A 14,288-nucleotide genomic window follows, 5' to 3' on the forward strand; every position below is an offset into this window, starting at 1 on the left:
TACTGTAACCTACCACTGAGCTTCAGAGAATAAATTTGATTTAGATAGCAGTGATTATTGGAAACTATTTCAAAATGGACAACTGTTTAACATCTATAAGGGGAAGTATATAACCTCACTAGTATTCAAAACTATGAATTAGTATTGTAATGAAGTAGTGTTTTGGGGGTTTTTTGTTTTTTGTTTTTTTGTTTTTTTGTTTTTTTTGTTTTTTACTAACCAACATAGGTAAAAAGATAATGCTCAATTCAGGTGAGAGTATAATGAAATGGGCCTCCTCATATTTTACTGTTGAGAATGCAAGTTAATACTTCCTTTTCAGAAAGCAAATTGTCAAACTATGAAAAGCCCCAAACTGATACAGAATTTCCACTTATGGAAATCTTTCACTAAGAAACAGTCCTAAATATAAAAAGGGTCAAGGGAAGCTTTATATACAGAGATTTTTGTCACAGGATATATTGTATGTATGTAGCTCTATAAACGTTTATTCACTCAATAAATACTTGAGTACCTATTATATGGAAAGCTGTTTGCTAGGTACTATTGAACAAAACAAATTGAGTCCATTTAGTTATTTGTAACAGTGGAAAAATTGGAAACAACCTAAATGTCCAGTATTCTGGCAGCAGTTAAGTAAACTATGATTCATCCATGCAATGGAATACTATGAATCATAGTTTGCTTTACTGTTCCCTACTAGCCATTTCGGAGTGTTTCCTTGGAACAGATGAGAGTATGAGGCAGCCATTTAAAAATGAGTTACAAAGATAGTGTAATAGCCTGGATAAATGCTTATGATAAAAGATTAGTGAATGAACTAGATCCACAATCATATATGTAATAGGAGGTATAGAGGATACCCAGGCCCAAGTAAAAAGACCAGGGGTACAGTCACCACAGTGTTAACAATGATTGTGTTTCTAAGGTGAGACTAAGTATGACTGGCTTTTTTCTACTTTCCTTAATGCTCCCCTGTTACTTGTTTCTTTTTTTTTTTCTTTTTCTCTTCTTGTTTTTTACTTAAATGCTTTGGCCACACAAACTTCCAGAAAGTGAAGGCTTGCCTGCAAGTGAAGACTGCTTGAACCGAGTGGGAATTTTGCCAGAGCATTTTTTTCCCTGGCTGGTGATGGGTTGCGTGTTTCTGATGGAGTGGAAGTATTGGATAGTGGAGTTACGAAATCTGCTGGGCACCCACCCCACCCCTAATATCGTTCACACAAACAGCACTGTAGATGCAATGTACTGAGCCTCACGTGTAGCAGTGTGGATGGTAAGGTGCCTTTCAATGAATGTGTTTTGTTTTTGTTTTTAGAAATGTCTCTAGAATGTTATCTGAAGACTGCTTGGGGTCGGAGCTGGTTATATGCTATTTCTCCATCCTTCACACCTCCCAAGTTGGAATCTACTTGTCTTTAGTGTAATGTCGTGAAATTAAGTAGTTCGTAAAAATTCACACTGGAACCATAGTCAACGCTCTGAGAAACTCTGAGATTTATTACTGAGTTTTCCTTGCCACCTTAACCCAATTTTTACATTCTTAATCCATTCGTCCTTCTTTTCAGTCGAACTCCCAACTTTTCTCTTTCCTTCCTGATTCTCTTCCCTGCATTTCGATTCACATGAAATTTCTGGCTGTGCAGACTTTACAGTGTGCAGGGTCAGACCGCTCACATCCTATGACTTTGCTGCCTGCTGCTTACTTTTGTCCCTCTCTGCGCTTTGATATGCTCAGTATGCGATTTATTTTTATTGTCTTCTCAACTGTCAGTGACAGACATGTTTGTAGAAAAGACATGCTTTCTTCTGCTGTGCCTGAGACTGTGTGTAGGGGTTTTGTTTTGGTCTGGGTTGGTTTGCTTTTCTCTATTTAAAACTTAGATTGTGTTTACACCCACACGGAAACTTCATCCAGTCACTAGGCACCAGTAGGCTGTTCCTTTGCAGAGTGGTGATCAGACAATGCCACGTGTCTGCTGATGGTGAGTCTCCATTCTTGAAGACTGAGCTCAGGAATGCATGCTTTTCTTCCTGTACCTGGCAGGTTATTTACTTAGCAAACTGAAGAATGGAGGACTCAGCATACTTACGAAGTACCAAACTGTTGAGATCACAGAAAATTATTTCTGGAAGGTACTGTGGAAGCTATTCTAGCCCAACTCCCTTATTTTACAGATAAAATACCTGGGGCCCCAAAAGGGATCAAGACTTAACCTATGCTGTACAATAGCGTAGTGGCAGAGAATGAGCTAGAACAGTTCTGAATTCCCAGACCAGCATTCTTTCCACTGTGCTGATGGCTGTCTTCCAGGTGTAGGAGTGCAGGTGGTGCTTATTACAGGACTCTGCTGGCTGCAGTGCTGGGCCTAGTGCTGTGGAAAGCACCCTTTTCTTTTGTTCAGTCTGATTCCATTTATGGAAAACAGTGGTAAAGTTTATACACAAGGTCTACAATAAAGTCTGCTGCTGTCCCAAGTTTCTTACCTTTTTAAAATCAACTTCCCTCCATTTCTGATTTTTCAGTGTATCTGTTGTTTATTTCCATGCAAACTACTTCCAAATAATCAGAATATTCCTCTACTATGGTCAACTTTGATTTTGAACCTTGGATGTATTTGCTAATGACTACAGACTGGTGGGGTTTTGAGAATTGAACTATTATTTAAAAAGTAAAAGCGGGGCACCTGGGTGGCTCTGTCGGTTGGGTGTCTGACTTCGGCTCAGGTCATGATCTCATGGTTCATGAGTTCGAGCCCTGTGTCAGGCTCTGTGCTGACCGCTCAGAGCCTGGAGCCTGTTTCAGATTCTGTGTCTCCCTCTCTCTCTCTCTCTCTCTCTCTCTCTGCCCCTCTCGACTCATACTCTTTCTCTCTCTCAAAAATAAACATTAAAAAAAAAAGTAAAAGCTACTCTAGTACTCAGGATGGCAGAGTAAGGATACTGAATCCTGTCCCTCTCAATACAAAATTAAGAAGTAATGAAAAGTCCATGAAGAATGGGGCACTCCTCAGGAACTCTCTGGAAGCGATTGAGCTGATGCTGGAAAACCATGGGTTCATTGAGAAAACCTGGAGAGAAAAAAGGGCAAAGGAGCGGAGAAAACTTGACATTTAAGAAATGAGATGGGAAACAGAACCAGGTGCTACTCTCCAAGAGTAAACCACCATCAGCTGACCATATAATGGATAACACCAGCCCTGACCATAGCTTATTAACACGGAGGTGTTCATCTGTTCCATGTTGAGATAGTGATATTTTTTATTCTTAGGGAATTGGAAATGATATGAAGGCTTTGGTTGTGAGTGTACCTGTACATATACAATTAGAATTTTGGGGTGCTCCTGTTTTATCATGTGGAATGAGAAGCTGACAAGAATCTGCAAGGAAAAGAGTGAAATCAACATTCTGGGAAGAGTAAAGATGAAAACCACAGGGAACGGGAGTAGGCTGCTAACTCCCAGTTTCAGCTTGTTTCTTTTTTTTGTTATTAATTTTTTAACTTTTAAACATTTAAATCCAAGTTAGTTAACATATAGTATAATGATTTCAGGAGTGGAGTTTAGTGATTAATCGCTTGCATATAACACCCAGTGCTCATCCCAGTGGGTGCCCATCACCCATTTCGCCCTTCCCTACACCCTTCTCCCCTCCAGCAAGCTTTGGTTTGTTCTCTGTATTTGGGAGTCTCTATGGTTTGCCTCCCTCTCTGTTTTTATCTTATTTTTCCTTCCCTTCCCCTGTGTTCATCTGTTTTGGTTCTTAGATTCTACATATGAGTGAAATCATATGATCTTTGTCTTTCTCTGATGTATTTCTCCTTCAGCTGGTTTCTGAAGTTTGTGATGTAGGATACATCCTTTCTTTTCCAACAAAATTCCCATTTTGGTAATGATGGAAGAGCCAAGGAGAAATTTTGAGAAATCCAGACTCTTTTTAGTCCTAACACATTTTCTATGATAATAGCTGTGTCTGGCCCAGTACTATTAAAATGTAAATTTGAGTTTTACCAAAAGGGCCAACAGACATGGGTACAGAATCAAAGTAACAATCCTTAAGATTTAGAGAAGAAACCCCCATACCTGGGTTGTCATCGAGGTAAGTGTCAATCATCAGAGCAATTTGTTTAATCGAAGTCTCAAGCAATAGTTCATTCAAGTTATAGATGAAAACTCCACAAAAACCTGCATGATCAAAAAATATTTCTCACATTGCAAGTAATCCACACTTTCTTATTTTATTTTTGTGTGCAGTGAGGGTTACTAGATTTGGCAAATGAAAGTACAGGACACTCAGTTAAATTTGAATTTCAAATTACAAATACTAATTTTTAGTGTATGTCCCATGCAGTACTTGAGACACACATTTATACCAGAAACATTTCTTCTTTATGTAAAATTCAGATTTAATTGGGCATCCTGTAGTTAATCTGTCACTCCTCAGTACGGTAAATAATATACCATTGCAGGCATAGGAGAAGGAATTTTATTTCCTCAATATACATTGTAAGTGGTACGTCTTGTCCCCAGGCAGTGAAGTCAGGTAAGATGCAAAGGGGAAACGTCTATCAAAATGTGTTCTCAGTGAATTGTATAGATGTGTCAACTGTTCCTTTTTGAGACTCACTCAATTCCATTTTGTAGGGAGAGTTGGGGAAAGGAGAGGACATTATACATATTAGATATTAGTAAAATTTTCTTTTTTAAATCCCTCATATTAATAGCAATATAAAAACCATAATTTAAAAAGTAGACTCATTTTCTTCAGGAGCGTGAGATTGTAAAGGAAGAACAGAGACAAGGGAAGAAAAGAGGGGCACCTGGGTGGCTCAGTTGGTAAAGTGTCCAACTTTGGCTCAGGTCATGATCTCATGGTTTGTGAGTTCAGACCTCACATGGGGCTCTCTGCTGTCAGCGTAGAGCCTGCTTCAGATCCTCTGCCCCCACCCCCTGCTTCTCTGCCCCTCCCCAACATATGTTCCCTCTCAAAAATAAATAACAATTTTTAAAAGGGAAAAAGTAAAAAAATAAAGACAAGATAAATTGATTTTGTAAAGAAAAAAAAGTAATGGGTAAATATTTTTTTTAAAGATTTTTAAAAATACACAATAATACTTAAGAAAGAAAGTCTCTTTGGGCCAATAGTGAGAGAAAAGTCACTCTGGTAAGGGAGCTATAAATGGATATAGGCAATTGGGTCAGGGTTTTTTTGCAAGGATTCTGCCTACTGAGAGCATGAATCCAGGAGCCAGGAACCCACAATGCTATCCGCAGATGGGGGCTGGGTTAGTTCAGCTCATCCCAGGAGCATCACAGAAATACACTGCTTGTGCCTGACCAGAAATAAGGAGGAGCAGCCAGAGGCAGCAAGCAAGCACGAACAAGGACTCACTCAACATAGAACCCAGAGCTGTCAATTTAAGATCTGGTTTAAGACCAGCATCTTATCAGGCCTAAGCTGAGGCAACTTAAAACTACCCTATAGAGACAGGTACTTGTATTTTAAAACAATCCTAAAAATTGAGAACTCAAAACATTACAAAGAATTCAGAAAATTTAGGACCACGAAAAACAGAGAATTTATACCTGAGAAAAAAGATAATAGAGCAATCTAAAGAGGGTTTTAAAATAAGTTAAAATTCTCTAGGGTGCCTGGGTGGCTCAGTCGGTTAAGTATCCAACTCTTGGTTTCCACTCAGGTCATTATTTCACAGTTCCTGGGATCAAACCCACGGGATTCTCCCCCACCCCCATCCTCTGCCCCTCCCCCACTTGCACACGCACTTGCACTCTTTCTCTGTCTGAAAATAATTTTTAAAATAAAATTTTTAAAATAAAATAAGTTAAAATTCTCAACATACAAAAGAAGTTAGATCCCATAAAACAAGAATAACAGGTAATGAAACAAGAACAGAAAGATGTGAAAAAGAACCACATAGAAGTTTTGGAAGTGAAAAAATGTAATATTGAAATGAAAAAAAATACTACAGTATTGAATAACAGAAGAGATAGACTGTGCAACATACTGTTACAGCTTAAGAGAAAAATTAGTAAACTGGAAAATAAGATGGAGAAAATCTTTCAGAATGCATTGTAGAGATGGAGGTAGGAAACATGAAAGAGAATTAAGATGGGGAAGATAGCTTGAGGAACTCGAGCACACATCTGCCAGGAGGCACAAAGGAGCAGAGAGAAAGAGAGAGAGAGAGAATGAAAAAGAGGCAATAATAATAATAATGACGAGTGCAGTTGAGTATTAATCCATGAAGGCAGGAGTCCTCAGAATAGAAAAACCTCACCTGTAAAGCACGATAAATAAACCAATAATTAATAATAATTTCCATAATGAAATTGTAGGATGTTAATGATATAGAGAAAATTTTTAAATGCTAAGAAAAGATATAGGTAATGTATCTACAGAATAGTAGTCAAATTGGCGTTAGGCTCTGGCAACAGTAGGTACCAGAAAACAGTATCTTCAAAGTGCTGTGGAACAACAGTTATGAACCTACAGTTCATGCAGTGATTTCCATATGCAAGAGCAAAATAAAGGCATTTGCAGATACACAGGGCTAACTTCTAAACACCCAAACTCTCACTAATGAAAGAACCAAAGGATATTCTTCAGCAAAAAAAAAAGCACATGCAGAAAGCAGTGGAATACTAGAAACAAAAAGTATTAAAATAGGGTAATAAAGCTAATTTTTTTCTTTTACATGTAAAAAAGATGGATCTAAAATTCTAGCAACCACAATGTGTTAAAGATAGAAAAGTATGCAAAGTCCCTTGTTTTGAGTAGAGAGGAATCTGATTAACTTTATAGACTTTTAAAGGAAAAATATATTTACGTATATTAAATGTAGGAATAACCACTAAAGTAATAGAAGTATATAAATAGAAGGTACAACTCCTGAATCAGTAGTGGAAATAAAGATAACTTTTTAAAAAGTTAAGTGAGGGGCGCCTGGGTGGCTCAGTCGGTTGGGCGGCCGACTTCGGCTCGGGTCGTGATCTCGCAGTCCGTGAGTTCGAGCCCTGCGTTGGGCTCTGTGCTGACAGCTCAGAGCCTGGAGCCTGTTTCGGATTCTGTGTCTCCCTCTCTCTGACCCTCCCCCATTCATGCTGTGTCTCTCTCTGTCTCAAAAATAAATAAACATTGAAAAAAAATAGTTTATTTCTAAAAAAAAAAAAAAAAAGTTAAGTGTATTTAATTACTTATTTAAGTAGTCTCTACACCCAACATGGGGCTTGAACTCATGACCCTGAGATTAAGAGTTGCATGCTCTTCCAACTGCACCAGCCAGGCACCCCTGGAAAAAATAGGTAATTTTTAAAATTTATTTACTCAATTCAATAGAAGGCAGGAAAAGAGATAAAAAGAAGCAAAGGGAAAACAGAGTAAATAGGAAATATAAAACATGTAAGTAATCATAATGAATATAAATTCATCTGCAAAGCCAGAGAGACACAGATTATTCTACTTACTATATGTGGTCTTCAAAATGACACTGAAGGAGGTAAAAACATATGGGGAAAATTGCATGCAAATACCCAGGAAAAAACTGATATGGCAACATTAATTTCCATCAAAAGGTAATTTCAAGAAAAATCATCAAATTATAGGAAGGAAGATATTTCTTACTTGTAAGGAAGGAACAATCCACAAAGAAGATATAAAATAATGGACTACAGATACTGAAAATATAGGTTCAAAATTTATAAACCAAAAGCTGACAGAATAGCATGGAAATGGTATATCGACATTCAGAGTTGCAGATTTTAACATACCTGTCTCAGAAACTAATGTCAGACAGGCAAAAAATACATAAGGACATAAAGGATTTGAAGAACATAATTAACCAGCTTGATCCAATAGATATAAAGTACATATGGAATGTGTACACCATGGGGATCCCATTAAATTTAAAATCAACATTCACTCATTTATTCACCAAATATTTATGGAATGCCTGATATTTGCCATACATTGCCCTAGGCACTTGGAATACATTGGTCAACAAGATAAACAAAGATCCTGGCCTCATGAAGCTTAACATTCTAGTAGGGAGTAGGAAGAGGGGGCAGGCAGTGAACAACAAACATAATAAAGTATATAACAAGTTAGACACTGATAGATGCAGTTTGAAATGAAAAGAGTTAGATAAGGAGGATTGGTGGAAAGGATCCTGGTTGTAGTGTCAAGTAGGTTGTCTGAATCACCCTTGTTGACAGACTGAGATTTGAACAAAGATTTAAAGAAGCTGAAGGAGTCACGAAGATATCTGGAGGAAGAGTGTTCCAGGCAGAGGAAACAGCTAGATCAAAGGCCATAGGGTGGGAAAGTACTGGCACATATAAGAAGTCATAGAGAAGAATAGTAGGAAAGAGAATCAGATCGTGTGGGTATAGGGTACTGTAAGCCTTTGTCTTTTACTCTGAGGAAAATGAAGAACCATTGCAGGATTTTGAGTAGAGTGACATGATCTGACTTAAATTTTAAAAGAAACAAAACAGATGAACATAGGGGAAGGGAAGGAAAAATAAGATAAAAACAGAGGTGGGGTACACCTCGTAGCTCAGTCAGTTAAGCATTCAACTTCAGCTCAGGTCATGATCTCATGGTTCGTGGGTTCAATCCACATGTAAGGCTCCACATTGGCAGTGCAGAGCCTGCTTGAGATTTTCTCTCCTTCTGCCTCTCTGCCCCTCCCCTACTTGTGTGCACTCACGCACACCTGCTAGCACTCTATCTCCTCTCACTCCCAAAATAAATTTTAAAAAATTTATAATAAAAAACAGAGAGAGGCAAACCATAAGAAATGCTGAAATACAGAGAACAAACTGAGGGTTGCGGAAGGGGAGTTGGGGGGAGTGGGCTAAATAGGTGATGGGCATTAAGGAGGTCACTTGTTGGGATGAGTACTGGGTGTTATAGGTAAGTGATGAATCACTAAATTTATAGAATTTAAAAATATATAATATATAAGTATATAAATATATACATATATAAAAATATTTATATATACATATATAGTATATACTAGATATATACTATAGTATATATATATACTATAGTATATATAGTGTGTGTGTATATATGTGTGTGTGTGTGTGTGTGTGTGTGTATAAAGAATCATTGTAGCTGCTGCATTGAGATTTGACTTGAGACAAGTTTATGAGCTGGGGAACTATTAAAGTAATCCAGGCAAGAGATAATGGGAGCTTGGATCATGTGGGAGTGGTGGAGGTTCTGAGAGTTGATAAGATTCTGAATATGTGAGATGTGAGGGAAAGATGACTCCAAAGTCTATTGGTCTGAGCAATTGGAAAGATACAGTTGCTATCAATTGATATGGGGCAGTCTGCAGATGACGAAGGTTGGGGAGGAAAATCAGGAATCCAGTTTTAGGTATGTTAAGTTTAAGATATCTATTAGATATCCAACTGGAAAAATTGACAGACCTTTTGCATCTTCTTTGCATCTTTGGAGCATTTAGATGGTATTTAAAGCCATAAGACTATATGACATAGTGGAAAGCCATAAGACTATATGACATGGAGGGAAGACAATATAGAAAGAGAAGAGGACCAAGAACTAGAACAATAAAGATATTTGCCTAATTAAAATGCATTAAAGACCTAAATGTGAGATCTGAAACCATAAAAGTCCTAGAAGAGATTGCAGGCAGTAATTTCTCTGACATTGGCCATAATAGCATTTTCCTAGCTATGTCTCCTAAGGCAGAGGAAACAAAGGTAAAAATAAACAATTGGGACTACATCAAAATAAAATGCTTTTTGCACAGCAAAGGAAACCATCAAACCAAACAAAAAGACAACCTACTGAATGGGAGAAGATGTTTGCAAATGATATATCCAATAAGGGCTTAATACCCAAAATATGTAAAGAAGTTATACAACCCAACACCAAAAGAAACAATCAGGTTAAAAAATGGGCAGAGGAGAGGGCGCCTGGGTGGCGCAGTCGGTTAAGCGTCCGACTTCAGCCAGGTCACGATCTCGCGGTCCGTGAGTTCGAGCCCCGCGTCAGGCTCTGGGCTGATGGCTCGGAGCCTGGAGCCTGTTTCCGATTCTGTGTCTCCCTCTCTCTCTGCCCCTCCCCAGTTCATGCTCTGTCTCTCTCTGTCCCAAAAATAAAATAAAAAACGTTGAAAAAAAAAAAATAAAAATAAAAAAAAATGGGCAGAGGAGGGGCGCCTGAGTGGCTCAGTTGGTTAAGCATCTGACTCTAGATTTTGGCTCAGGTCATGATCTCACAGTTTGTGGGTTCAAGCCCCACATTGGGCTCCACATTGACAGCATGGAGCCTGCTTGGTATTCTCTCTCTCCCTCTCTCTGTCCTTGCTCTTTCTCTCTCTTTCTCTCTCTGTCAAAAATATAGAAAATAAACTTTTAAAAATTATTTTAAAAAGGGGGGCTGGGCACCTGGGTGGCTCAGTTGGTGGAGCGTCTGACTTTGGCTTGGGTCATGATCTCACAGTTTGCAGGTTTGAGCTCCACATCCGGCTCACTGCTGTCATTACAGAGCCTGTTTTGGATCCTCTGTCCCCCTCTCCGTGCCCCCCCCCACCCCACTCATGCTCTCTCTCTCAAAAAATAAACATTAAAAAAAAATTTTTTTTAACAAAAAATTGGCAGAGGACCTGAATAGACATTTTTCCAAAGAAGACATACAGATAGCCAACAGACAAGGAAAAGATGTTCAGCATTACTAATCATCAAGGAAATGCAAATCAAAACCACAATATCACCTTATACCTGTTAGAATAGCTGAAATCAAAAACCCACGAAATAACAAGTGTTGGCAAGGATATAGAGAAAAAGGAGCCCTCATACACTGTTGATGGGAATGTCAGTTGGTATAGCCACTGTGGAAAACGGTATGGAAGTTACTCAAAAAATTAAAAATAAAATATATGATTCAACAATTCTACTATTGGGGTACTTAACCAAAGAAAACAAAAACATTAATTTGAAAAGATGCATGCACTCCTATGTTCATTGCAGCATTGTTTACAATAGCCAAGGAAAGTATGGAAGCAGCCTAAGTGTCCATCAATAGATGAACAGATAAGGAAGATATGGGGTATATGTGTGTGTGTGTATATGTATATATACACGATGGAATATTATGCAGCCATGAAATAGATGAGATTGCGCCATTTGGAACAACATGGATGGACCTAGAGAATATTATGCTAAGTAAAATAAGTCAGACTGAAAAGAAAGACAAATACCATACGATTTCACTCATAAGTGGAATATAAAAAATAAAAGCCAACAACAAATGAGTAAGAAAACAAAAACCAGAATCAGATCTGTAAGTACTAGGAACAAACTGATGGTTGCCAGAGGGGAGAGTGTTGGAAGATACAAGCTTCCAGTTATGGAAGGAATATATCATGGGAATAAAAGGCACAGGATAAGGAATATAGTCAATGATATTGTAATAGTGATGTATCGGGATAGATGGTAGCTACACTTGAGATGAACATAGCATAATGTGTAAACCTAACAAATCGTTATGTTGTACGCATGAAACTGTTGTAACATTGGGTATCAGTTATACTCAGAACATTTAAAAATTAACAAAAAAAGGACATTCAACTAATTATACCTAGGTGGTGCAAGTTTCACTGATTGGAACACAGACTTTGTGATCATCCTTCTGAGTGGTTAAAAACAGATACGCTTTGCTCTTGGAGTTTTGATTCCAGTTTTAATGACAGTGTTGTATATTGCCACTCAGTCTGTATTAGGACCAGTGGTATGTATTTGTAAGATAGCTAGGTCACCAATAGTCTGTGGTATGGAAGAGGTATTTTATTTGTTGTTTTGTTTGTTTAAATATGTGCTAACTAAACATATAGAGACTGTGAACTTAACTCCAATAACACATTATTAGCACCACCCAAATTAACTAACCAGATAGTAACATTACATGCAGAATCGTGCAAACTGATTAGAACAGAGCCCAGGGCACTCAAATATTAGTTCTTATGTGCCCTTTGTGCTAAAACAAACAATATGTATGTGGTTCAATGTATGCCAGTCAGTCAGTCATCATGGAGCTTAGTTCTTTCCCAAATTGCATACTAAGCAGCAGACTCCCGGAATCTAATTAATTTGATCCCCACATTGGTCCTGTTTGCCACAAACATTGCCATGCTTCATGGGCCTCACAAGTTGTGTTTCTTAGAGAAATGCATATGTAGCTCTTACACTCTGCAACAGTGTTTGCCTCGGCATAATTGTATTTGTGTGTAATTACATTGGCATTGCAATGTGGGAATGACAGGGTTGACAGGACTATTAACTTGCGTACCCTGGGAGTTGTTTCCCCCCTCCCCCCATGGCTGACTGAAGGAGCTGTGTTTCTGGTTAGATTCTACTGTGGGAGTTTGAAATGGACTTCTTATTAAATAGCACATAGACTGTTCTTTACCTGGACAGTAAATTAACTGGAATTAACTGGACAAAAAATAGTACTCTCCCGGTGATATATTTTATCTTTCAACTTTTTCTCTGTAATGAATGGCTTTTTTTTTTTTTTAATCTCTTGTATCTTAGGCACAGGGAGAAACTTTTATGTCATCTTCAGAGTTATAGCTGTTCTGTTTAGCCTGCACGAAAGCTTAAACTTCCTTTGGCAGAACTCTAGTGAAGGGGCAAACTTATGTCCAGTGGAAATGAGAGAGGCAGAAAAAGGAAAAATTTAGATGTTGAGAGGATTCAGTTGGCACAGAAGAAAATAATTTGAGCAAAAGAGAAATGAGAGCATTAAAAACTAAACCTAGCAGTGCAATGGCGTCTTCCATTTTCAACTATCTTGAAGTATTTCTAACTGAGAGCATGGACATAAAGCATATATAGATGGTATATAGACAACTCCTAAAGCATATGGACAAACATTTACACTGTATTTGTCAACAGCATCTGCAAAGCAGAAAGGGTGTATGCCAGTTCATCGTAGACTAGGAATGTTCGTTTATGTACTTTTCTGGGACTTGTACTATTATTATAAGAAAATTAGATGTTGTGGCACCTGGGTTGCTCAGTTGATTAAGCATCCAACTCCTGGTTTCAGCTCTGGTCATGATCTCATGGGTTGGTGAGTTCAAGCCCTGCATCAGGCTCCAGGCTGACAGTGCAGTGCCTGCTTGGGATTCTCTCTACCTCCCTCTCTTCCCCTCCCCTGCTCATGCATGCTCTCTCTCTCTCTCTCTCTCTCTCTCCTCCTCTCTCCTCCTCCTCCTCTCTTCCTTTCTCTCAAAATAAGTAAACTTTTTAAAAAATAAGAAAATTAAGTGTTGAGTTTGTAACTACATTTTTAATGCTAAGGAAGGAGGGTTCTCAGTAAACTTAGATGAATGGAGTAGACTTTATTTCTGAACCAACTATAAATTCACAATTAGGAAAAGTAGCTGAAGAATTAAAACTTCTACATGATCCATACATAGATGCTTTTCTTAGTACAGTAATGGCCTTCTTCCTTAAAACTCTGCCAACTACAAGTAATGGGAAATATTTTTCCTTTTCTTACCACCCGATGGAGCATTCAGCCAAATTTATAGGCTTTAAAGAAAATTACCAAAATATTAAAAAGTAACTAAATCAGGCTGATGATAGTTAAAACACTTGAACTTAAAGTAGACTTTCTGAACCTTTATGTTTATAATTTATTTTTATAGGCTTCTACTACTCACGGCTTATGATGGTTCTCTGATTTTATACCTTTAAGTATAGGTTTCACTATCAAGAAGCTCACTGTTCCTAAATACTGAGCCTACGTTTTAGACATGCCACCAGATGGTAGTGTTTTGCCTGACACACAGATTACAAGCACAACATAAATATCAAACATATCTTTACGCACTAAACAAATGTATTTTAAAGGATACTCTAAAATATAATTAAGTATTTTATAGTATTATAAAACTATGGTAGTATTCAACATCTTTCTCCTTGACTTTTTAAAGCAACCTTATTGAGATAAACAACTTTTTTAAACAACTCTTTCCTGAACATCTATAGTTGTAGTAAGTTCTAACAAAAGTTTTAGATAAGTAATACTCTTATAAGCTACTTATTCGGTGTTTCACCGGCCATGTAACCTATAAAGCTCTTTGGGCTACTTCTAAGCTAATCAAAAAGATGTAATTTGCTCTGTTAGTGCTCTTGATCATTTGCAGCATTTTTTCTCATCAGAGCCCTGTGAGCATTTTAGCAGAGTAATTACTTCTTCATCATAATGATGACACTCTGTCT

The 14,288-nt window shown here is 37.8% G+C and overlaps 1 protein-coding gene and 1 long non-coding RNA gene across 7 annotated transcripts in view; both read left to right on the top strand.

Moving 5' to 3' along the window:
- The window catches only part of PPP1R12B (protein phosphatase 1 regulatory subunit 12B), a 218,543-nt gene that overhangs the window by 148,610 nt on the left and 55,645 nt on the right, over positions 1-14,288 (top strand). The window lies entirely within an intron of this gene.
- LOC125925409 (uncharacterized) lies at positions 9,121-14,141 on the top strand. The gene is made up of 2 exons (XR_007458823.1): positions 9,121-9,975; positions 10,223-14,141. It is a non-coding gene; the product is annotated as an uncharacterized LOC125925409 (long non-coding RNA).

The sequence above is a fragment of the Panthera uncia genome, chromosome F1 (assembly GCF_023721935.1).
Source record: "Panthera uncia isolate 11264 chromosome F1, Puncia_PCG_1.0, whole genome shotgun sequence".
Classification (NCBI taxonomy): Eukaryota; Metazoa; Chordata; class Mammalia; order Carnivora; family Felidae; genus Panthera; species Panthera uncia.